This window comes from Lycorma delicatula, chromosome 10, assembly GCF_047948215.1.
Source record: "Lycorma delicatula isolate Av1 chromosome 10, ASM4794821v1, whole genome shotgun sequence".
In the NCBI taxonomy this organism is placed as follows: domain Eukaryota; kingdom Metazoa; phylum Arthropoda; class Insecta; order Hemiptera; family Fulgoridae; genus Lycorma; species Lycorma delicatula.
Window position 1 is genome coordinate 20316420 of NC_134464.1, and position 24825 is coordinate 20341244.

The 24825-nt window shown below is 31.4% G+C and overlaps 1 protein-coding gene across 1 annotated transcript in view; it reads left to right on the plus strand.

Annotated features, from left to right (window-relative positions):
* Positions 1–16181: 16181 nt before the first annotated feature.
* Positions 16182–24825, plus strand: part of LOC142331355 (sodium/potassium-transporting ATPase subunit beta-2-like) — a 114459-nt gene continuing 105815 nt past the window's right edge. The window contains exon 1 of the mRNA XM_075377203.1: positions 16182–16336. The gene's annotated coding sequence lies outside the window, so the exon portion shown is untranslated. The remainder of the gene's footprint in view (positions 16337–24825) is intronic.

Consider the following 24825-nt stretch of genomic DNA (forward strand, 5'->3'; position numbering starts at 1 on the left):
ACAATTTGAACGATGTAAAATGTTTTATTTAGACTAGAAAGAATATGACCATTTTTTTCTCAGAAATGTGCTTGTGTGTGTGTGAGACTTGTGTATTATAATTGCTATGAGGGTTACGAATTTCTTTATTATTTACCAAAATAGCTTATCTTACTAGCAACATATCGATGTAATGAAAGACATAATAAATTATGATATACGGCATACAAAAAAAAAGAAGGTATTTCTGGTCATAAAACGTCACTCACTTTTACTCGATATCTATAAATATCTTTTTTGACAAATGGTATCGGTAAACATGTAACACATAACTATTCGTAATGAATAACACTATACAGTAAAAATTTTTTTTTGTCGATCTGAATTGCCTTTTAAGTGGTAGGAATTGTTATAAAATGTAGTTTTGTGAATCTCTTTCAATTTGTTACTAATCTGTGATTTATGACACGGGTTTTTCATCATATTTTGCCCAATTTTCAACCGATTTGCTCGAAAGTATTATTTTTAAAATCAGCAAACTATGTTTTATAAACACAAAGCAAAAAAAAAAAAATTCGCTAATAAAAGACGCGGTAGAAATGCGCAAAAAAATTCTGCAATTAAATTATCGTAATTTTTGTACCGTTTCAATTTTTTGTTGTTACAGGCATAAAAAATATCCAATCGTAACGGGTTTTTTTTTGGTCAAAATCTGTTAAATCTCTTTAATATACTGTAATTTTTTGAAATTTTTTTCACAAGAGGGTAGCATAAGACTATGAAGGGAGGTAATCAGATACCAACATATTTTCGCGGAGCGCTAATCAACCGCGGATCATTGTGATGGGAAAAGGTAAGATTTTCAAACGATACTTTTTTTAAAAAGTATTAAAGCAGTAAACTTCAATCCTTTTTAGATAATTTTTGTAAATCCTGATCCTTTTATTAGGAAATTATTACCGATTGAATTTTTTTTGTAACTTATTACTGCATGTGTTTTTTATTATATGGTACGTATTTTTCGATTAGCTTTATAATTTAATTTACTTTTCTTTCGTGTTTTTAGTAAGTATAATTCTTATCAAACATTACAACGATTATCCAGTTACGATAAAACTTTTTTTAAATTTTACAATTATCCAGAATTTTGATTATTCGAATTTGGTTTTGGGCAAATCAGTTGAGATAATCACCGTTCCATTTGTCTGATATCATCTATATTTTTACTATTTCGTAACCGGTAAAGAAATTATCAATTTGAATATACTTGTATAATCAAGATTCAGAAATACAATTAAAGGGATTTCAATTTGTTTTTATTCATTAAAATCATTTTTTTTTTGTCTTCAGTCATTTGACTGGTTTGATGCAGCTCTCCAAGATTCCCTATCTAGTGCTAGTCGTTTCATTTCAGTATACCCTCTACATCCTACATCCCTAACAATTTGTTTCATACATATTCCAAACGTGGCCGGCCTCACAATTTTTCCCTTCTACCTGTCCTTCCAATATTAAAGCGAGTATTCCAGGATGACTTAGTATGTGGCCTATAAGTCTGTCTCTTCTATTAACTATATTTTTCCAAATGCTTCTTTCTTCATCTATTTGCCGCAATACCTCTTCATTTGCCACTTAATCCACCCGTCTGATTTTTAACATTCTCCTATAGCACCGCATTTCAAAAGCTTCTAATCTTTTCTTCTCAGATACTCCGATCGTCCAAGTTTCACTTCCATATAAAGCGACACTCCAAACATACACTTTCAAAAATCTTTTCCTGATATTTAAATTAATTTTTGATGTAAACAAATTATATTTCTTACTGAAGGCTCGTTTAGCTTGTGCTATTCGGCATTTTATATAGCTCCTGCTTCGTCCATCTTTAGTAATTCTACTTCCCAAATAACAAAATTCTTCTACCTCCATAATCTTTTCTCCTTTTATTTTCACATTCAGCGGTCCATCTTTGTTATTTCTACTACATTTCATTACTTGTGTTTTGTTCTCGTTTGTTTTCACGCGATAGTTCTTGCGTAGGACTTCATCTATGCCGTTCATTGTTTCCTCTAAATCCTTTTAACTCTCGGCTAGAATTACTAAATCATCAGCAAATCGTAGCATCTTTATCTTTTCACCTTGTACTGTTACTCCGAATCTAAATTGTTCTTTAACATTATTAACAGCTAGTTCCATGTAAAGATTAAAAAGTAACGGCGATAGGGAACATCCTTGTCGGACTCCCTTTCTTATTACGGCTTCTTTCTTATGTTCTTCAATTGTTATTGTTGCTGTTTTGTTCCTGTACACGTTAGCAATTGTTCTTCTATCTCTGTATTTGAACCCTAATTTTTTTAAAGTTCTGAACATTTTATTCCAGTCTACGTTATCGAATTAAAATCAATGCGTAAATAGATTTTTTTTAATAAAAAAAATAAAAACAAATTTTTTTTGTAACAATATCTTGTGATAAAAATATGATAGTTGTAAATGTTGTAGGCTATAACAAAAAATAAATAAACAAAAAAACTAATAAATAACTATACCTTATATTTATTTTAAAATTTTGGTAATTGTTTACAGTTAGGTCCTAAACAACGTATATTCCAAGTTATTCGTTACGATTGAAATTTTTCACCCGAGTTACGTCCCTTGTAAGTTACATAGTACCCTCACCAAAAATGTTATAATTCAACATTGGAAAATATTAATATTTACGGAATAAACAGATGGTTTAAGTAAAATTCAGTTGAATTTAGTTAGGTTTAGGTCAAGATTACGGTTAGATAGGTAACTATTGATTTCGTGTACTGAACTTTGTACGATAATCTAACGCTCGCTTTGTTCGCTAACTTCGTCTAATCAACCTTAAATATTATATAATTAATAAATTCATTATTGTTTACCTTTTTTCTAATTATATGATTTATTTAGTATTTTTTTTATTTCGTACATTTATTATTTATCTAATCTTTAACGCTTTTAAGTGGTTTTCTTTTTTTGTTGTAATTAATTCGTTTAGGTAAGCGCTACAGTAGTTAATTCGTTTATCCGTGGAATAGCGTACCTATCTATTCTTAACGTGAATTATATTATATATTACTATGTACCGATCGTAAAAAATATTTATTTGTCAAGTAAACGTACGCTGACATAATAATCTACGAGTCTACAGATTCAACTGAAATGATTCTACTAAATATGACAGAATCGGACGCTTATTTACTCACAGGTATGACACATACGATATAACAAGAGTAAAATTTTGCAAATCATCTTAAAGAAACAAACTCTAAATATCCAAATTTGGATTAGATATGTGTGTATTTTACACTTAAAAATCATTTTTTAACAGCGTACTAAGAAACCGTAAATAACGCAGATCGAATGTATTTTATCAGATTATATAATAAAACGATTTATTAAAGTTTAAATCTTATTAAATATTAAAATCGCTACCGTCATTTAACCAAGTGCCGTTAATTAGTTTACCAACCCCTATCGGGTGCTTAAATTCAGAACCGTGTGCGTTCTATATAATGCTGTTGTATAAGAAGCTATAATGATATATGCTGCACCTGTCTGGGCTCATCGAATGAGGTCCAAATGTTATAGGAATATTTTGACGAGAACCCGGCATCTCCTATTGTTATCTGTGATTAACGCCTGTAGGAATGTCTCTCCAGAGGTGGTCCTTATTATTTCTAGAATTAAGCCCATCGATATCCTTGCGATTGAGCGTCAATTACGGTACGATGCTAAGAAAGCAGGCACTTGCCTGTGGACACATGAAAGAAATAGACGACCAGGGTTTCCATTTACGGCAGGTCGGGTGGACTGAATCGCTTGATGGCCTTTACACGCGTGTAATTTTTACCGATGCGAGAAGTATGCGGATAGTTGAGACGTGGTGCTTTTTGAGATAGGTTAGCCAGATTTGGTTTGCTTAATTAAGGCTTTGTCCAGAGCGTTAGGGCCACTGAAGATGTGCGCCACGTCTTTTATTTCTGCCCCAGGTACGAATTACTTCAAAACATTTTCAATTGCCTTTGCAACTTTTCATCTCCGGTGTCAGCTAGCGTTATTGTAAACAGTTTGTTTTTTTTTTTTATTTTTTAATTAGGCAGAAAAATGTAGAATGCGGTTGAAAAGTATGTCGCATTTGAATTATGTCTGTAAATTTTACATAGCTTCTCTGTGTTTATATATATCACAGTGTTACAGTTGTTAAGATATGGGCCTTTTTCATGTACGTTTAAAATATTAAACTTGTTATTAATCTGCATAAATATGTTTCTATAAGACGGTTGACAAATATTAACTTTATCTTATTAGGAGAACTTTTGTGTTTATTGAATTTCTTTCAAACTGTTTTCTATTTGATCGATTTAGAACATACGCGCTCAGAGCAGTTCAGTTTAACTATTCTTGGAGTATAATATGTTCGGTATGTAATGATTTATTTTGTTTTAGTTCATTTGAAGGTAATATTTTTTTTGTGAGTTATTTTCTCCGAGTTGTTTAGATAATGTTATGTAATATATTTTTATTTATTTTGTGTAGGAGTGTGATGATAATAAGTATGCTACGATATCTATTTATGTTTTGTTATATTATTATGTCATCGGGTAACATTATTGTATTATTTAGGTTACGGATCAAACTTCTAAAGCTGATAGTTTATGTTTTGGCTGTTTGGTTTGAATAGTTGTTAATAAGAGTACCTACCATCATTTCTCATATTTTGAAAGTGTCTTTTTCAAGTTACTTTTTGAGACGGTGAGATCGACAAAACTTATTCTTTTTATTTTGTTCTACGCAGTAAAGTTTAACTTGTGCCGATCTTTTGCGCATGACTTTTCAGACTATAAGATTCGATCTGTGTAGATAGAAGAACTTTGCATCTGTTCTCGGTATAATTGAGGAATTTAAAATTTTTGAACATCGCGAATCCCACCGATCTACCTATATTAATATCTGAAAAGGAGATGCTTGTTTACGTCGTTTCATTCTTTTCAAAGCGAGGGGCACAGGGCTAATCGGGTTCCTGTTTACATCTAAATCTAACTATATGGTCATCAAACCGACTAGCTTATCTAACAGACTAGTTTAATAATAACCTTTAAGCTGTTAACCCTGTTCTATGATGCCGCAGGACTCGGGTGCAACAACTACTTTTAATCGGTTCTGAATATCAAAAGAGTTAGTAGTTGGTTCCCAGCACTGAAAATGTTAAAAAACTATCAGTCCAAGACCGAGTAAGAGCAGCTGTCAAGCTACAGTATCAAGTCTACAGATCGTTGAGGGATAGTAAGACTTCACAAAAACAAAATCTGGCTTGGCTTGGCTTTCTGAAATAAAGGATTCCATGTATTTTGTGAATTCTATACGTTCGAGGCCCTAAGAAAAAATAATTCTTCATTAGTAGTTTAGAAAGACCTAAATGCCAGTAAATCTGAAAATTTTATCAAATAAGGAACTAAACTGTAAGAAAACCAAGAAATGAAAGCGAGTAAATTTTTTGTCATCCTTACCGATAATAAAATTAAAAAAAAAAATGTAATAATAGTAGGTACATTTTAACGAATAACAGTAAACAAAAATATTCAAAACCCGCGTAACTTGAACGGGTCTGGCCATTTAAACCTTTGTTTACTTAAAGGTGCCCTAATACGTAGGCGATATGAAAAATTACCCGCCGGGTTGGTCTAGTGGTTAACGCGTCTTCCCAAATCAGCTGATTTGGAAGCCGGTTATTTTTACACGGATTTGAATACTAGATCGTGGATACCGATGTTCTTTGGCGGTCGGGTTTCAATTAACCACACATCTCAGGAACGATCGAACTGAGAATATACAAGACTACACTTCATTTACACTCATACATATCATCCTCTGAAGAATTATCTAAACGGTAGTTACCGGAGGCTAAACAGTAAAGAAAGGGTTTTTAATAACAGGGCTTGGTAGGGGGGGGGGGAATATTTGACCTTCGGTTAGATGCAAGTAGTTTTCTTTAAGGGTTCATGAGGCTCTTCTATTATCTGTGCCGTAGATCTGAACAATGGAAAATATCTCTCCTGGTTCTTTTTTTTAAGTGAAAATAGAAGGATTTGATTCAGTAAACAGTAATAACGTAAAAATGTAGTGTAATTTTTGTTGTGTATAAACTTTGTACGCATAAAAAACCACGATACCGGAATTGAAGAAAATAAAAGCTGACAACAAAGTCGGAATTCTTTCCTGGCATTGGTTATTCGTTCTTATTTAGAGGAAAAATAATTATTTATGAAAAAATATATCTAAAATTTATTTTTTGTGGTGGGGTTAAGTTACGATTATAAAAATATATAATTATAATTTAAACAAACAAAAAACCATTAACTGAAAAAAATCTGTATTAAGTTTTTTCTACCCCAAAATCACTTTCTAAGAATATTTTTGATTTTTCAACGTTTACTATGTTAAATGTAAGAAACTAAAACAAAATACCGTTAAAAAATATACAACCAATAAAACGTTACTAAAAAAATTTCTTTTTTGGGGTGGGGGTAAATTATGAGATTTTATTTTAATATTATTACTAAAAGTTTATTATTTATTTAAACTTTTAATAATATTAAAAGAATGATCACTAATTTTATAAATGAATTCGGAGACAAATATCTGTTCTGAAAAAGCGTGAACAGTGTTCAATATAAATATTAAATCGTGAAAAATACTCTACGGGATGTGTTATATATATATATATATATATATATATAGGTCTAAAAATTTCCTAACTACTACATCAGTTTCATTAAAATATAGGTATGCATGTTAAAATTGGTTGAGTTGTTTCTGACCGATCATGATCAGCTGATCTCAGTCGGACCATTTCTAAAGTGTGAATATTTTTAGAGTAGTTGCTTTGGGATTTTTATGCGCTCCAATAAAAAAACAAGAATGCTAATCGAAAACCTGTTTTGCGCGTAAGATTACATTTTTAATTTTTATTCATATATAAGATTATAGAGGTAGTGTCGCCGCCTCACTGTCAAATTGTTATACTTGCCAGAGAGAGCGCTAGCGACGTCCCTCGATATTTAAGTAACCTCCAGAACCGCGTTAGATATTACTGCAGCGGATGAGATGAATGACAATCTTTGTAGCGTGTGAAAATGCCGTGCTCGACTGAGATTTGAACCTGAGACCTCCGGATGAAAGGCCGAGATGCTGCCACGAAGGCCGGCGATATTTAAGAGTTATGTTATTTAAATGAAACCTCCGCGGTGGAGTGGTCTCGTCTTCCTTTTATCCGGAGGTCCCTGGTTCGAATCCCGGTTAGGCAACGCGTTTTAATACGCAACAAAATTCAATTTCCACTTTCCTACAGACAGGCTTTAAGCTTATTTGTGGAATTAATTCATCAGACCGAAACAAAGGAAATAATAAGTTTGTTCTAGTTGAATCGACCAGCGTTTATCCTATATCCTAAATACCAATTTTTTTTTTGCGTGGAGGTAATTTATAATTTAGATCTATAAAATAAAATTTGTACAAAATTTATAAAATATTTCATCAAAATCGTAAATTAATTAAATATTGTTTCCTACTAGTTTCATAAACGAATTATGAATTATTTTTTTTTTTTAAATTTAATTTGGCCAAATCATTTTTTTCTAAAAATAAAACTAATTAACCTTAACTAGATCCCTTCGGTTTGATAAATGAACTTTGATTTCGTATTTTTTAAATATTTTTTTTGTTCATTATCGTTGTATTATTAGTAATTATACAAAAAAATTGAGTTTTTTTTCGTATTTTATACAGATAATTTTAACGCTTCCCATCGGTATGGAAATATTAAAAAAATATTATACTAAATTTTGTTTTGTTTTTTTTTTTTTTTGCCACAGTTAAATATAAAACCAACGCCTCGGTATACTGTATACTGTTTAGTGGGTTATGTTTGTTGCATGTATGTTGTTGGTGAGCGTGCGTGCGATCCGTCCGGTCAGCTGTTGAAGCCGGCCGGCTTTTCAAGGACATTTTGCGCAAACAACAATATAATCTATTCTCCATTCCCATAATATTTTTTATTATTTATTTCAGTTAATTTCCTTTGTTCCATCTATTTTGTGTTAATATTTTTTGTTTGTTGTTTTAAATTCCTAGAAGTCTCTCTCTCTCTCTCTCTCGCTCTCTCTGTGCGCGCGCGCGCTAATATGAATATATTTAAGTTTTAAAAAAACAAAAAAAAGCATTTAATTTCGGTACATAAATATTTATAAAATACATCGAATAGTAAATAATAACTACAGGGGCAAAGTCTGTGAGTGGATATCCCGTTTAATAAATTTTAAAAAAATGCAATAAAACCTTCATTTTTAAATAAGATGAAATATAAAATCCACTCAAGTCAATAAAAAAAAAAAAAATAGTTTATGTTTTACGTTGTTAGTTTTTTTACGTTGTATTAAAATACGCTACCGATTTCCGTTCGGGCTAAATGAGGATAGCAGTCGATTCCCACAGTCTCATAAAAAAAAAAGATTTTTATTATTTATTTATTTATTTTTTTGTTTACACATCATGCTATAACAGCGTTATTACGTTAATTTTAATTTAATAAAAATTAATAATAACGTTTTGAGAACCGTCGGTGAATCGCATTTTGCTATTTATTCAATTTACTTAACACTGTTTTGTCGATAGAGCAAGTTGTAACCGGAAGGTCCGGGACATCTATTTATTTTGACTCGTGCCCAGGAATTATTCAATAGCGTGGCAAATTTTATATTTACCTGTTACGATATAAGAAACCTAGTTTAAATTTATAAACATGTATGTTATTTTTTCCTTTTTATTTTAACAAGAGTGCAAGCTAGTAGTGTTGATGACGTCATTTATGTTGTCTAATTTCTGATCGGTTGTTGTTACGAGGTCGCGTGCTACCACGCTAGGGACAGGATTGGAACGGAATGGGATGCAAAGTTGGCGGGAGTTTATTTCTCCCTACGGATCGCAGAACCTGGACGGAGTCCCTTGCTGCTGGATGATTCTAATCGGGCGTGTTTTTAAAAGGTTTATTTTAAGTGACGGGTCTAATTTTTCAAGTTTTGTTTTATTTAATATTCAGTATTTTAAGGACGGATTTAATTGCATTTCAATCCGTTATTAAACCGGCGTTATCGAACCCATTTTATGGGCCGACCGCGGAAGGCTAGGCTTATGAAACCTGCCCTCCCGACGTAATTCCCCTTCAGACCGTCCACTGAAGTCCTTTCGGTGCTAACGCTTCACAGGCTAGCAGGAATACGCCACAACGGGGCACCAACTATCAGGAGGGAGCAATGCGACCCCTACTCAGGAGGAATCGCAATTGCTGGTTTAATTTCATTTACTTGTAAGTGTTAAAGGAAAGGTTGTGTAGAAGTTCTTCATCCACTTCTGTTACGGCTGCCTTTCGGGACGTATCTCTGCTGGGCTCTGTTCCGGACTCCAGTCCGTGATGTTGGGACGAGTAGAGGGTCTGCCTTCTTCTTCATCTTCTTCTTCTTCCGATGACAGGACAGGATTGTGGTTGTTATGATGTTTATACCTAAACCCCTTCCCCTCCGACAATAACGTCCGCCAGCCAAACCACCCCCTTCCCCGCCGTGGCGCTTCATTTCCAAGTACTCTGATTTTTTTCTTTGAATTATTATTCTTGTTGTTAGACTCAGGCGGAGAATCTTCCGATTTTAAATTGTTAAATGTTACGTCATACGTTAAATGTCGCATTTATTTTTTATTTTTTCTAATTGAACTTGTTCGTCCTGGATAAAGATATTCCAGTCTCCTGAGGGATTGCGAGTAAAACAAAGGTTACCTCGATTCACGTAGTAGACCTTGAAGTACTCATTCGAAAGAATTTTTCATAATTTCATAATCCATTTACGAGTAGATTTTTTCCTTTCTCTTTCAACTTTATTGTTTTTATTGTTTTATTCTGGTGTTAGATAAAACGTGTTGCGTTTTCAATCAGGCGGCTTTTTTTTATTTAAAAATCTTTTGCGTATCAGCCTTGTAATTCTTATAATTTCATTCTTTTACGTATTTAATTATTAAATGGAAAAGTAATTTTTTACCTAGTTTATTTCTTTTTAAAGTGATTTTTTTCTTTATGTAACCCTATTCGTGGATTACTTGAAATTGAATTATACGATTTCTTTAATACGTATGACTGATATGTTTAGTGTGAAAAAAATTGTGAAATCTGACAATTAAATCTCTTGAGAGGATATGTTTCTTCATGTAGGAAATACATTTAAAGTTTGTATCACGCCTCCTAGATAAAACCGGTATTTTTTTGTTTTAATTTTTTTATTTACTCGCACGATGTGGATTTTAATTCAAAATTTTCCAAAGATAAAAATTAAGTTAATTAATTTTTTTTAGTAAACTTTTATTTAGTGATTTTTTTAAACAAGCGATTTGTTATTTATCGTTACGATTTACCGGGGATAAATTTCTGTAAAATATTTAAGAGATTATAAGATCAGAGCGAATAAAAAATGAAACATCAAAATCGGTTACGGCCCGTAATTTGACTTTTTGATATCAGATCGAATATTTATTGGAATAATAGAAAAGAAATACGTTTGGTATTTAAACCCGTTCACAAAAATTTAAAGTTTATTGTTTTATTACGTTAATATTATAAATACGAAATTTCATTGTTTTTTGATAAAGTCAAATGTTCCATTATTATCCAGATAATGTTTTTTTGGCTTGGTGGTACCACCACAAAAGCCGGAAGCTTGTGCGGCGGGTATGTAAATGCACTTTATAGCGAATGAGAAACGCCGTGACTGACCGGGATTCGAATGAAAGGCCGAGCCGCTACCACTCCGCCACGGAAATCAAATTTTTATTAGATTTTACTGTGAAAAAAACCATTACCTTATTCGACGAATTTAAAACAATTTTTAAGTTGTTTTTAGAACTTAAATAGTAAAACACGGTTTTAAAATTATAACATGGGAAAGATTTTACATTCCTTAAATAAAATTATAATTAGCTAAATATTTTTAATTTTGTTCTGTCTTCTGTGGTATTTATTTTTGTAAATATTTGCGCCATAATATCGTATTTTCTTTTCTTTTGTTATATACATAACGGTTGCTAGAACAAACAACGCGTATTGTCCGGATCGAATTTCATCGGGATACAACGAGGTAGTGACAACTGCTATGTAGAAATTCATCGGTGCCGACATAACAAATACTATATAGGAAGTGGTGGTAATGGTTTAGATGGGGAAGGATTAATTACTATCATATGAGATCAGTAACGCCAACTGGCAACTTAAGTGCAGTTTATATATACATAGATACTCACACGAGGACGAACTCTCCGTTTACTTTTTTCATTCTTCTTTGTTTCTTTATCTGGCTGTACTCCTTTCTACTTTTATCATTTTTTTATTTATTATTTTTTTGTTGAGAAAATGGATTTATTTTTTTATTATTTGTCTACATGACGTATAACCTTTTTTATACTGATAATAATAATAATAAAAAAATATCGGTATTTATTTTTTTATTTTTATTTTGTTTATCGTATGAAATATCCCGACGTTTTTAAAATCGTCATTTTGCAAGAGAAGCGTCATTCTCTTTGTTAGATGATTCATTAGCGGTTTTTAAGTGATTGATTAGCTAGAGCGAGCGAGAGCATATGCAGAGCTTTTCATTTACATAAAACTTTAAGTAAAAAAAATTTTTTTTTTCTTTTCTCCTGTTTAGCTCCGGTAATTACCTTTCATATAATACTTCAGAGAATGATATATATATGAGTGTAAATGAAGTGTAGTTTTATACAGTCTCAGTTCGACCGTTCCTCAGATGTGCGGTTAATTGAAACCCAACCGCCAAAGAAGACCGGTATCCGCGATCTAGTATTCAAATCCGTGTAAAAATAACTGACTTTACTAGGACTTGAACGCTGGAACTCTCGACTTCCAAATCAACTGATTTGGGAAGACGCGTTCACCACTAGACCGATTCGGTGGGTTAATAGGATATGTCCTGAAAGTTTCTCCGTTTCTTTGTGTGAAATTCTGTATATATAGATTGATTTATAGATGAAATGCTATTTTTACAAACACGGATTTAGTCGAAGTCTAACCGATGCGTTTCATACTATTAACTTCATCGATACTATTTACCCGGAATCAGATTATCGACAAGTTTTCTTTTGCTTTTATGAATTGTGACACGTCCTAGTTCCGGTAGAATTTATACGAAGTTATTCCAACTCGTTGTTATTGTGTTCATAATTCCGTAAATTTCAAACTTTTATAAAACGTTTGGAAAACTTATGCGATGGGGTCGGTAGAAATAATAATTTTCGATAATAATAATTCTTGGCGTAGAACCAACGCCAGGTTACAATATATTAGGTATAGATACACAATTGACGAATTTACGTCATTGTGCTAAGATAACTTATAATTAATTATCTTATTTTAGGCATTTAATTTTTAATTACCATTTCTATATTGTTAAAAAGAAATATATTCGGTATTTAAACAAATATTCCACGTTGCCGGTATTTGATAAAATTACCATTTTTTTATCCTAAATTTCTGATAATCTGATATCAGTAAATAAGGTATAAATTTATTTTTTATCAATATATATATATATATACACGACATACAAATAATCTAAGTCAACCTCATACAGAAGTTTAATAATTGAAGTAAGAAATATAAGGGATGGGAACTTGTCAATTTACATTAGTGCATTCAAGCAATCTTAACAAATTTGTTGTAAGTATATTAACGATATCTATTAGTTTAACTGTCAACTAATTTACAAGCTGTCCGTCATTTTAACACTTGAGATATAATTGTTTCCGATTTAAATAACATTGACCCTCTTTAACATTTAAAAACTTTTTAAAGCAGAAAAGCACATTAATAAACAGGACAAGATATATTAAACGATTTCGTTTTATATTGTTAATTAAATTTACAAATACTCTATATATTTTTAATTTAACCTCGGTTAAAATATAGTAACAAAATTTTAAAAAATAAGCGTATTAAATTATCGGGTGTATTATACTTAAAAAAAGCAAAAAATAAAAATAAAAATAAAGGTAGATTTCAATCAGTAAAATTTGATTTAATTTTTTATATTATCAATAAATTAAAAAAAAAATGAGTATCGTCATTAACTGTCTGGTATATAAAAAAAATCCCTTTTGGCATGCCGGAAGGCGGAAGTAGAATTCGCCGGTGTTAAGTAGGGAATAAAAAAGATTTTCACCTTATACTTCAAATTTATTCAATACGATACACATGTTTAGCATACGATAAGCTCCATCTTCTTACGATTCCAGCAACATTTTGGTCACCCCTTGCCGTAAGAGTTGGTTATATAAAAAAATTGTTACAGACAAAAGTTTTAGGTAATGTTTAAAGGACTAACGACCACTTTAAACCGATTCGATACTACGCCTATTAAGGAAGGTATGATTCTTTTTTGTCTTCGAAACACAATTTTTTCAACCAACCGGGCAAATGGTTAGTGATAGCAAGAAAATTTACTTAAGTTTTCAGCCCTTATCTAAAGAACAGTAGGAACTTTCAACGAATTCGATATTTTACTTAATAAGAAAGTTATAGCGAATTTTTATTTTTCGAAAAAGCCCATTCCATTTCCACCCTCACGGTCCGATTTTTCCTATTAACGAACTCGACCAAGATTTTTAGACGAGTTATCTTTTTAAGGCTCAGTTTGAAAGGGATTGGCGCAAAATTACGGTAGTTATCTTGTTCCCAAAAAAGTGAAATATATATTGTATATATAAGCTTTTGAACTGATGGTGGTTTTGGTGTCTGGGGAATGTGAAACGCGAAGATATGTCGAAATTTTTCGGAAGTGGAGTCATGGTACCCCATTACATTAGGTAGCTATCTTATGAAATCTACCTAAAAATAAATAGTCAATAGCTCATGTCCATTAGGACACACTTTTATTCTATACAAACACATTCCAATAATTTATTTTCTGTAGTGAATTTTTTGAGGTTAAGTCCATTTTGATTTTGTGTTGACTCAGCAAGTCAACAGAAAATAAAAAAAAAGTCTTTTATGATCGATCCTGAACAGCATCAATATTCTCCGAGTATGAATATTTAGTATATATTAGTTATCTATGTATATATAAACCCACCAGGTCGGTCTAGCGGTGAACGCGTCGTCGCAAATCAGCCGATTTAGAAGTCGAGAGTTCCAGCTTTCAAGTCCTAGTAAATTCTGTTATTTTTACACGGATTTGAATTCTAGTTCGAGGATACCGGTGTTCTTTGGCGGTTGGGTTTCAATTAATCACACTTCTCAGAAATGATAGACCTGAGACTGTACTTCATTTACAATCGTACATATCATCCTCTGAAGTCATACTTGAACGGTAATTCCTGGAAGATAAACAGGAAAAAGGAAGATATACAAACGTAAGAATTTCGAAATTTATTAAAAACAATTCGTTTATCAAAACTTGGCAGATTTTACTTTCTTTTTCTTTATTTTTTCTGTTTAGCCTCCTGGAATTACCGTTCAAGTATTACTTCAGAGGATGAATTAGAATGACATGTATGAGTGTAAATGAAGTGTAGTATTGTACAGTCTCAGTTCGACCACTCCTGAGATCTGTGTTTAATTGAAATCCAACCGCCAAAGAACACCGGTATCCACGATCTAGTATTCAAATCCGTGTAAAAATAACCGATTTTACTAGGACTTGAACGCTGGAACTCTCGACTTCCAAATCAACCTTTAGAGGGAAGAATCATTCCCTCTTCCCCTTTTTTCGATTTTTCCCTTTTTCCCCTCGCGTAAATCGGTCCAGTAGTTTTTGAATCTATAGCGGACACATATATCGGAAAAATTGAAATGGAATCGTAAAATATTTCTTATAGCGTGTGTTACTTTTACGTCCAACAGATAGCGTTGTTTTTCAAAAAAAAAAAAACATAATTTTACCCGTCACAGGTGTAACATCTTAGGTATATAAATAGTAGGTATACAAAAACACGCGATTATTCGGATGCAACGTTGTGTCAAAATTTCAAAGCGATTGCTGAAGAACTTTCGGAGACATACGATTTTGAACAAACGAACATTTACATTTTTGTTTATTTAGATAACTAGTTACCCGTACTTCGGAAAGGTAAAAATGTATTTTACCCGGTTCTTAGTGTTACTCGACAAATACCACTTCAAGGTGACCGTATTTCGTTTCTTATATTTTTAATTTTTTAATTACTTTTATTTTTTTAGCCAAGTAACTGGAGCAGATGTAGCCAGTCGTATCGGACATACAATAACAGTTGCTACGTTGGTTGAACCGTTGCGTTAGATACCGTCACCCTTCAACAATTTTCAAAAACCCGAAAATGGTTTTTAGATATTTATCGGAACAGTATTTGCAAGCTCCAATCTAGTGAATATCGTGTTTAGTATAGTCGGGAATGGGGAAAATTTGTAATAAGTGTTAAGTGTAATAATTTTGAAAAATCTAGAAATTGTTTTTTTTTTTTTTTAGATATGTACATGAAGATTAAGCACTCCAAAACTCAAGTTGATATCTTCATCTCTTACCAAAAAGTTAAAAAAAAAAAATAACAGCCGTTTTTGAAAAAAAATTCAAAAATCAATTTTAACTCTTTAAACTTGTAATTTCGAAAAATCTAGATGTTAGCTTTTAGATATTCATATGAAAATTAGACGTATAAAAATCAAGTTGATACCTTAATTTATTACCAAGAAATTATAAAAAAGTAAATTTCATTTTAAACATAAACACTCTGAATTTCAAAAAATTATTTCTTAGTGTGCTCTTCCTAAGAAGAACTTGCATTAATTAAAATTTTCAATAATTTACCTTTAGTAGTTTTTACTGGGCGTTAATGATGAATCAATCGATTAGGTACAGTCAATGTTTTACAGATACAGATGTTATTTATATGGTAAATGAAAATTGTTTTCCAAAATAATAATAATAATAAATAAATAAATAATTTTTAGTTAAATATATTACAAAAATTAATTTTTATTGAATAATTTAATAATTATTTGACCTCTTGAAAAAAAGATTTATTAATTTAAAAATATAATTTTATTTTCCTTCTCTTGAAATAAAGTAAAAAAACAATTTGTTATGTACATCTGGAACTCGGCTAACAAGATGAGTCAACAGTTGTATAGTTAAGAACGAAGATGACCGATTGTACGCGGAAGGGAACGAATGTGACAAACAACTCAGCCGACTCGGTCTAGTTAGTCATCGCTGGATATACAACGAAGTACGTGTAGTTAAATAAGGTACGTTTATTGATATATATATATATATATATATATATTTCATAATTTCAACTCTTCTATTTTCTTTTGTTTGTTAATATTTAAAGGTTTTTTTTTTATTGTAACAGTAAGATGTACACTTTTTTGTCTGTATTTCATGATGTGTATGTTGTGTGTGTGTGTGTGTGTGTGTGTGTGTGTGTGTGTGTGTGTGTGTGTGTGTGTGTGTGTGTGTGTGTATGTATGTGTGTGTGTGTGTGTGTGTTGTAGAATAAATAAACATTATTGTAATAACAGTTTTCAATATTTTTAATACAGTATATTTATAAAGACAAGACATGTTATATAACACATAATCTGTTACTAATTCTGTTAAAAAATTTGGGTGTATTTTCTAGCAAATTTATATATTTTACCGACCGACCTTATTTCATGGATATTCCCAGTAATTTATTTAAACATTTTTTTTCTTTTTTTAATTAAAATAATTTTATATTATCAATTATTTATTAAATAATACTAATTAAAAAACTATATTTTAAAACCCCTGACTTTTTTTTTATCTCAGAATGTTACAGGACAAAGTGGTTTAATTTATTTTGCTTGCCTGGTATTGTAGTTTTAAAGCAGTGATCTCCACACACCGGAGATATGTGTGGCGTACCCCAAAGACGAAAATGATAAGTTGTATCCCATATAACATGTGTGTGTGTGTGTGTGTGTGTGTGTGCGCGCCCGCGTGTCCATGCGTGCGTGATAGAGATAGATAGATAGAGAGAGAGAGAGAGAGTACGTGTGTGTGTGAGTGAGTTTGTGTGTGTGTGTGTATATATGTGTGTGTGGGTTTGTATGTGCGCGCGCGCGTCCACTTGTGTATATAGTCAAAAATCAAATTATTTATACTACTTATTTGTCCCCAAGTATTACTTTGCATACCCCCCGGAACTGAGTACGCGTACTCCACTTTCGAGACCACTGCTCTAATTTCGGCATATGCGTTTTTCACCGGATCTTAACGTTTTGACACCTAACGAACCCGAAAAACCGAATAGAAATTTTTACGGATGTTGATGTACATGTGTTAGGTGTCGGCCGCTAAATAACCTTATATTTACAGAACTACCGGACCGATTTTGACCAAACTTGGTCAGATTAATTCTATACATGGGGGATTTATGCCGTTGAATTTTCAACTTAAAACGTCAAAGAGGTGGGGCTATAGAGAAAGATCACCCTCAGTATTTCGAGATATCGCCTAATTACGGTCATATTTTTCTTAATTGAAACCCAACCACCAAATAACACCGTTATCCACGATCTAGTATTCAAATCCGTATAAAAGTAACTGGCTTTACTAGGACTTGAACGCTGGAACTCTCGACTTCCAAATCAGCTGATTTGGGAAGACGCGTTCACCACTAGACCAACCCGGTGGCTTGAATATCTCAGCCCCAGCGCCATCTAGCGGGTTCATTTTTTAGATAGATAATTCTTTCCGTGTAAGTAACATGTATTCTGAATATGAGGCAAATCGGACCGTAAATAAAATTTTTCGAAATATCTCGACGCCAAACTAATCCAGAAACCTTCCCTGGCATGTGTCCAACCGTTCCTCAAAGTTTCATCGCTATCGGATGAACGGTTTAGAAAGGCATAAGAGACATACAGACAGACAAACATTCATTTTTATATACATAGATATCGCACCAAAATTAGTGAATTATATAGAAAAAATGTGTTCAATACTAAAATAAGATTATTTTCTAAAAACAAAAAAAGATTTAACTAAAAAATGTAAATTAGAACTAAAAACTTCTTGAACTCTATAAAACTAAACACAATTTTAACAGTTTTACTGATTTTTTAACCGACTTCAAAAAAGGACGTCATGTATTCGACGCGTATATTTTTTTTTTTTTATGTTTGTCTGTGCATAACTTTTTTTCTATTAAACTAATCGAAATAAATCTTGCTGCAATCGACTCAACTGCTTTCGTAATGGTATCATAATGTTGATAAAACTTTTTAGACGCACAAAAACAGCTTGAAAATTGACAAAAACAAAAAAAAAGATTTTCGCCTTCCACATTTTTGTTTGTTTGCGCATAACGTTTTTCCTATTAATCCGATTAAAATAAATATTGTAATCAACGCAGCTGCTTTCTGCGACGGTACCATGATATTGAAAAAAAAAATCGGTCTGAAAATTGACAAAAACAAAAAACTTTTCACCGTCCGGCTTTTTATGTTTGTTCGCGCATAACTTTTTCCCTATTAATCCGATCGCAATAAATCTTATTGTAGTCGACGCAACTGCTTTTCTCTGCGGTACCATAATGTTAAAACAAATTTTTACACACAAAAAATCGGTCTGAAAATCGACAGAAATATTTTTTCGCCGTCCGGAGGGTAGGTAAAGATTCCTGATATCGTATATATAAGTGTCACGTTAGACGATGCTAGATCGTTTTCTGTAGGGTAGGTAATGCGAGTTTCTGCACAAGGAATGTAGCACCGTTAATGAAATCATGAAAAATCGAGAATTCTCATCTTAATCCTTTCAGACCCGATACACATTATATAAAATATCCGGCATCGGTCAGCGGGAATTTTATAATTCTATACGCATACATCACATTACATAGTATTTTGCGGTCTCTCGCAAGGTCGAAGCTAAACCATCTAAGCTTCTGACTCTGCTTAGAGCGACATAAACTTGTCCTTTTACAAATACTTATGTTGTAATGTTCTTAATTTGTATCCTGTTACAGCCAAACTTAAAATTAAAGATAGCGCTCGTTTTTTTACATCTCAATATCCTTTATTAGCTTGAAACTTCGTACTTACCGGTGTAATAAGTAATCATTTTTGGACCTACTGTTTTGTTATCGAATTTTATTTACACAACTTTCGGTAAGTTACCTATTTTCGGTCGGTCCCTTCTTAGGGAAGGCAATTTGAATTTCTTTACGGTTCCCATAGCGGCGTTAAATAAACTATCAGAAGTCGATATATTACGCCTTAACATAACTCTTGAACCCTCTGCCGATTGTACATTACGCAACAGGCCACCGGAATAACATCTCCGGGGGGAGGTATTCAACATGTCGCAGCGTCTAGCGATTCATCGATAGCGTTAATAACATAAACTCTATTTATTTTTTATATCGTATCGGTATACTACGATTATATTCATAAACTAATTTAGCAGTTAGAAATATTCTTAAGCATTTTCACACGCAAATTCGTCTGTTAAAGGTACCTTCCTTCTTTTGCAAAGCGTTTCCAATCGGCCGGTTTTAACTTCACCTAAACGCAAGTTATTTAATAAATCGATGAACTCCTTGTCATTTCCTTTTCTCAAGTTTATCGTTAGCTCGATAAAATGAAAACCGATGCCACAAATTTATTTCTGCTCCACACCAAGGAGGTTAAAGAAAATACCGACGGTCTGACTGGAGGCGGCTGCATTATATCACCATAAAGGAGAACTCGGCCGAATAATTTATCATTATTAATCAGACGCAGAGAAAATTATGAAATAATTATTTAAAAAACAAAAAAACACGTAATCGACATCGAAATGCGCTAAAACGTAAGCTATAATTTCATTCAAATACTTAATTTCTTAGACGCTTATTTGAATCGACGCCAAAATACATCATCACACTTATGTGCTACTTGAATGGACCTGTAGATGGCGTATATAAAAATACATAAATAAGAAATCCACTGATGTAATACGGTACCGGTTATTATGAAGTATCACGAAGTTCGTTGGAACTTGGCCGGTAAGAGTCCGCATAACTGGACGGCACGGGCGAAGTCAACGAACTATTTTTACAGTTCTACACATGACCTAACCTAAAAGTGAAATGAAAATGGGAAAACATTATATTTACGTTTAATTAGATTAGTAATAAAGAATACTTTTAAAAAATATCTCAAATTTTGTTAAACGATATTTTCTTTCATTTAATGAAACGCGGGACTGGAATATGTAACTTTTCCTCAAAAAGATGGGTTAACGAATCTCTTGCCGCTTTGATAGTACTACGTAGCGTAAAAAAACTTGATAAAGAAAATATACTACAGCTTGTTTTAATAGTAAATGCTGTTATGCAAATGAAAGTACTGAAGATGAAACAATTTTTTTTTAATTCCCATCACTTCTTTAAAAGAGATTATAATTGCTAATAAACACACATAAAACACGTGCAATAGGAAAGTGTTGGAAATTTGGCAACAAAAAATTGTTCCATAAAATAGAATTAAATTCTATTGATAAAATTTTTACTATTTGGACTAATTGATGGAGAAACAAAAAAAAATTCATTTAATCGAAATATAAAAATCGACGGTTACACTTACAAAGTAATAAGAGCAATATTACTTTACGGATCTTCGATTTAGTTTTATTAAAAAACGAAAACGAAAAATACAGTATGAAGTGAATGATATGACTATCAACAACACAAAATGGGCCGAGGATCTCAAAAAATTAGAAAGGTAATAAATCTTATAATAAATCCGTAAGATAGCAATCAGTTAATCATAGAAAATTAAAGAATAATCTAAAAAAAATTACAATGAAAATGTAAACCGTACGGTAAAAATAAATGTTAGATATACAATAATAGATAATAAACAATGTTTAGCCGTTCCATATAAGCAAAAATAGAAAAACTTGTTACAAAACTCTTACCGGCCCGATTTCATTTATTAAACGACGAATAATCATACGAATTGTATTATTTCTGTAAATGTGATATGTATTACATATAAATGAAATCCGACCGGGTAACAGTTTTGCAACAATTTTTTCTAATTTTTACTTATTATATGGAACGCTTAAAAACATTGTTTATTATATATTGTATATCTATTGTCTATTACATATAATTAAAATGTATTTTTTTTTAAAGAAAATTCTAAATTAATAACAGATTTTGATAATAGAAATGTAGTGTTTTATCTTTTTTGATATCAGTATCGTATTGTTAAAACAGTTTTATTTATATTACAGACATTTTTGTTTTTTGAGCGGAAGAAATGTTATCTGTAAAATTGTTACAGTACGGTTTACAATTTCACTATAATTTTTTTTTTTGGATAGGTAACCGATTTATATTATATCAAGCAATTAATTTTGTTGTAGTCGCCAATTCAAAAAAATCTAGAAAAGAAGTCTAGAAAATTAAGTGTTTGAACGAAATTATTTCTTACTTTTTAGAGCATTTTTCTATTTCTCTGTTTATATTTTATTTATAAAATTTATTTATAAAAATTTTATTTATTTATATATATTCTATTTATATATTTTTCTATTTGAAACGTATTTTTTGTTTTTTTAATAATTATTTTTCCTATGGACGTAATTGTAACAAAAATATTCTGACTAAAGAAAAATGTCATTACGCATTCCACACGGTTTACATTTCTTAAATTTAAAAAGAAAATATAAAAATATATTACTAGAGAGCTGGAAACTAGAGATTCCCAAAAATCCTTCCTAATTGAATCAAAAAAGCGGGTTTTTATCTAACGATATTTTACGTAGTATATTTTTTTTCTAAAGTTTTCTATAGATTTTGATATACAGTATTTTTATTATTATATAGAATAAAATATATCTGCGATTTTTCTCTCTTAATTTTTAGAAAATTATTAAAATTGTTTTTATTTTTTTTAATTTAAAAGATGGAAGAGATTTTATACCGATACAGAATTCCTGGATTTCATCCTTACTGGAAGGACCCGTTAAAAAAAATCAAAAGATAATCGAAATTATATGTATAATTATCAGTGTACATAAACGTATATTCTGTATTATTTCAGAATACTTCTTTTTAATTAACCGTATAAAAGAACTTTTAATTTTTTCAGATCCTTAGATATAGAAGCTATAATCTTATAACTTTTTCATAGATTTAATAAGAAATTAATTTTGAACGAGACGAAATTTCGAGTTTTTATTTCCAAATATCTTGCTTATTTAATTGTTGAAGACGTTTTTGCAATGTATTTATTTAATAAGTAGACAAAATAGGCATTTATGTTGGAAAGTATATTATTTTATCGATAATCCTTCCGCTCTGCTTATTTAATAGCATCAAGAAATAATTTTCATCAAACAAAAGACCCGTAATGAAATTTTTAAAATTTTATACAAGTTATTATAATTTATCTAAGATGAAAATAAATAATCATAAAAATGTTAAATAAATGTTGTTTCAGATTATATTGAAGTAGAAAACTAATTTAAAATATTAAGAACTAATTTATTAATAAAAACTAAATTTGCATTTAAGATATCTATAGCTATAAAGATTAGAAATTTTTTCAATCAAAATGCGTGTGGACTATAGCTGACCTCCTCGATACGTTAAGAACGAAACGCTTTACAAAGACATTCAAACCTCTTATCTCACCAAACCCTTCACCATATAGGTATAGACTTAAAAACCCTTTTAACAATAACCACCGCTCGATGCAATACGTAGGCGCACCAAATTATATTTCAGAGAACCTTAGAGAGGATTAAAAAAGAGGAAAGGGGTAGATAATAATTTATAATTAGTAAAACTTTCATGTTAGATCGATAATATATTACACTACTGAATTTTCTCACCGCATTTCACATCAACGTATCATATTTTACCTAAAAAAATCAAACGATATAAAAATATTACAAAAGAAATTACGAAACCATAGAAACTATGGAATTTTAAGATTTGATTATTTTTAATTTAGTGAAACTTACATCGCGTTTGAAACGGTCAACATTTTAAAATTAGTAATATTATAATTAAATATTTAATTTTACCGCGAAACTTTAAAATATATATATATTAACCTTAAAAAGTGAATAGTAACTAATTTTTAAAAGAAAGAATTCACCGAATTTGTTTTTTTTAATAAAGTAAAACCATATTATTTAAAGCTATTTATCAATTTTTATTATTATAATGTGAACGATTGATTTTATCAAAATAATTTATTCGGGATGGAGCTTTTGGCTCTAACTTAGTGGACTTATTTATACGGCAAAAACTAATTATAAAACAATATTAAACGAACAAAAAACGTATTCGAGTCGCTTAATATTTAAGAACTTTAATGTCATGAATATAAGACAACCGTATCACGCGAGTAAAATTTATTTTAATAATTATAGTAATTAATTTGAATTACTACACGTACATGATTGTATATAAGATCTTTCATTTCAGCACAAAAAGTAAAGTTGAAATGATCTGTAACATCAACCGACTTTTTTTACAGACTTGTAACGTAACATAACCCAAAGAAAAAGTATTTTTTTCTTTTTCCTGTTTAGCCTCTGGTAATTAATTACCTTTCAGATAATATTTCAGAGGATGATCGAGGATGATATGTACGAGTTTAAATGAAGTGTAGTCTTGTACAGTCTCAGTTCAACCGTTCCTACGATGCGTGGTTAATTGAAACCCACCGTTATCCACGATCTAGAATTCAAATCCGTATAAAAGTAACCGGCTTTACTAGGACTTAAACGCTGGAACTCTCGACTTCCAAAGCGGCCGATTTGGGAAGACGCGTTCACCACTAGACCAACCCGGTGGGTAAAGAGAAAAAAGCCTAAGGGATTCATAACGATACAATCTTGGTGGCCGATTGATATTACCATTTCGTAAAATTATCAAATCGACAAACGTTTGACGAAATAACCGAATCGTTCAGCAGTTGTGCGGTATGTGTTACCATCCTATTCAAACTTACAAATCATTCAAATCAATTTTTCAAATTTGGAAACAAAAAATCACGAATCACAGCTCGATAACGTTTACCATTTACTGTAACAGCATCTCCTTGCTCATTTTCGAATAAAAACATTATCCAATAACGCCACTAGCCCGTTTCATCACCAGTGTTTTTTTCAGATTTACGGTTGCTGTTGAATTATTTCTGGATCGGGATCATCTCAAATATTCTTGTTTGCAATACCATCGAGCTAAAATTGATCCTCATCTGAAAATATGATTTTTGATGAAAATTTTGATCGACTTTCGTTTGTTCTAAAGTCGAATCGGTAAACAGTCGACGCAAAAAATGGTCCCGCGGCCTTTAATTCTTAACTTAGTTGAATTTTATACGGGTGCAGACGAACAAGAATTTATGAAAAATTCGCCATGTTGTTTTTTGAAGAAAGACGCGCGGATGAATGAGCATGATATGGGTGAATTGTAAATGTAGTGTAGTCTTGTACAGTCTCAGGTCAATCGTTCCTGAGACGTGTGGTTAATTGAAACCCAACCACCAAAGAACACCGGTAACCACGGTCTAGTATTCAAACGTATAAAAGTAACCGCCTAGGAGGCGTGTTGCGTTCCATGCTGATTTGTCATAAACTACTGAAAACAAATGACGTCGCCATTTCAATCTATCAATTTTTTTGCGCTCAATTTCAAAACCCTCATATTTATAATTTAAGAAAGAACAATTATAATATTTCAGATCATCTCCAGTTT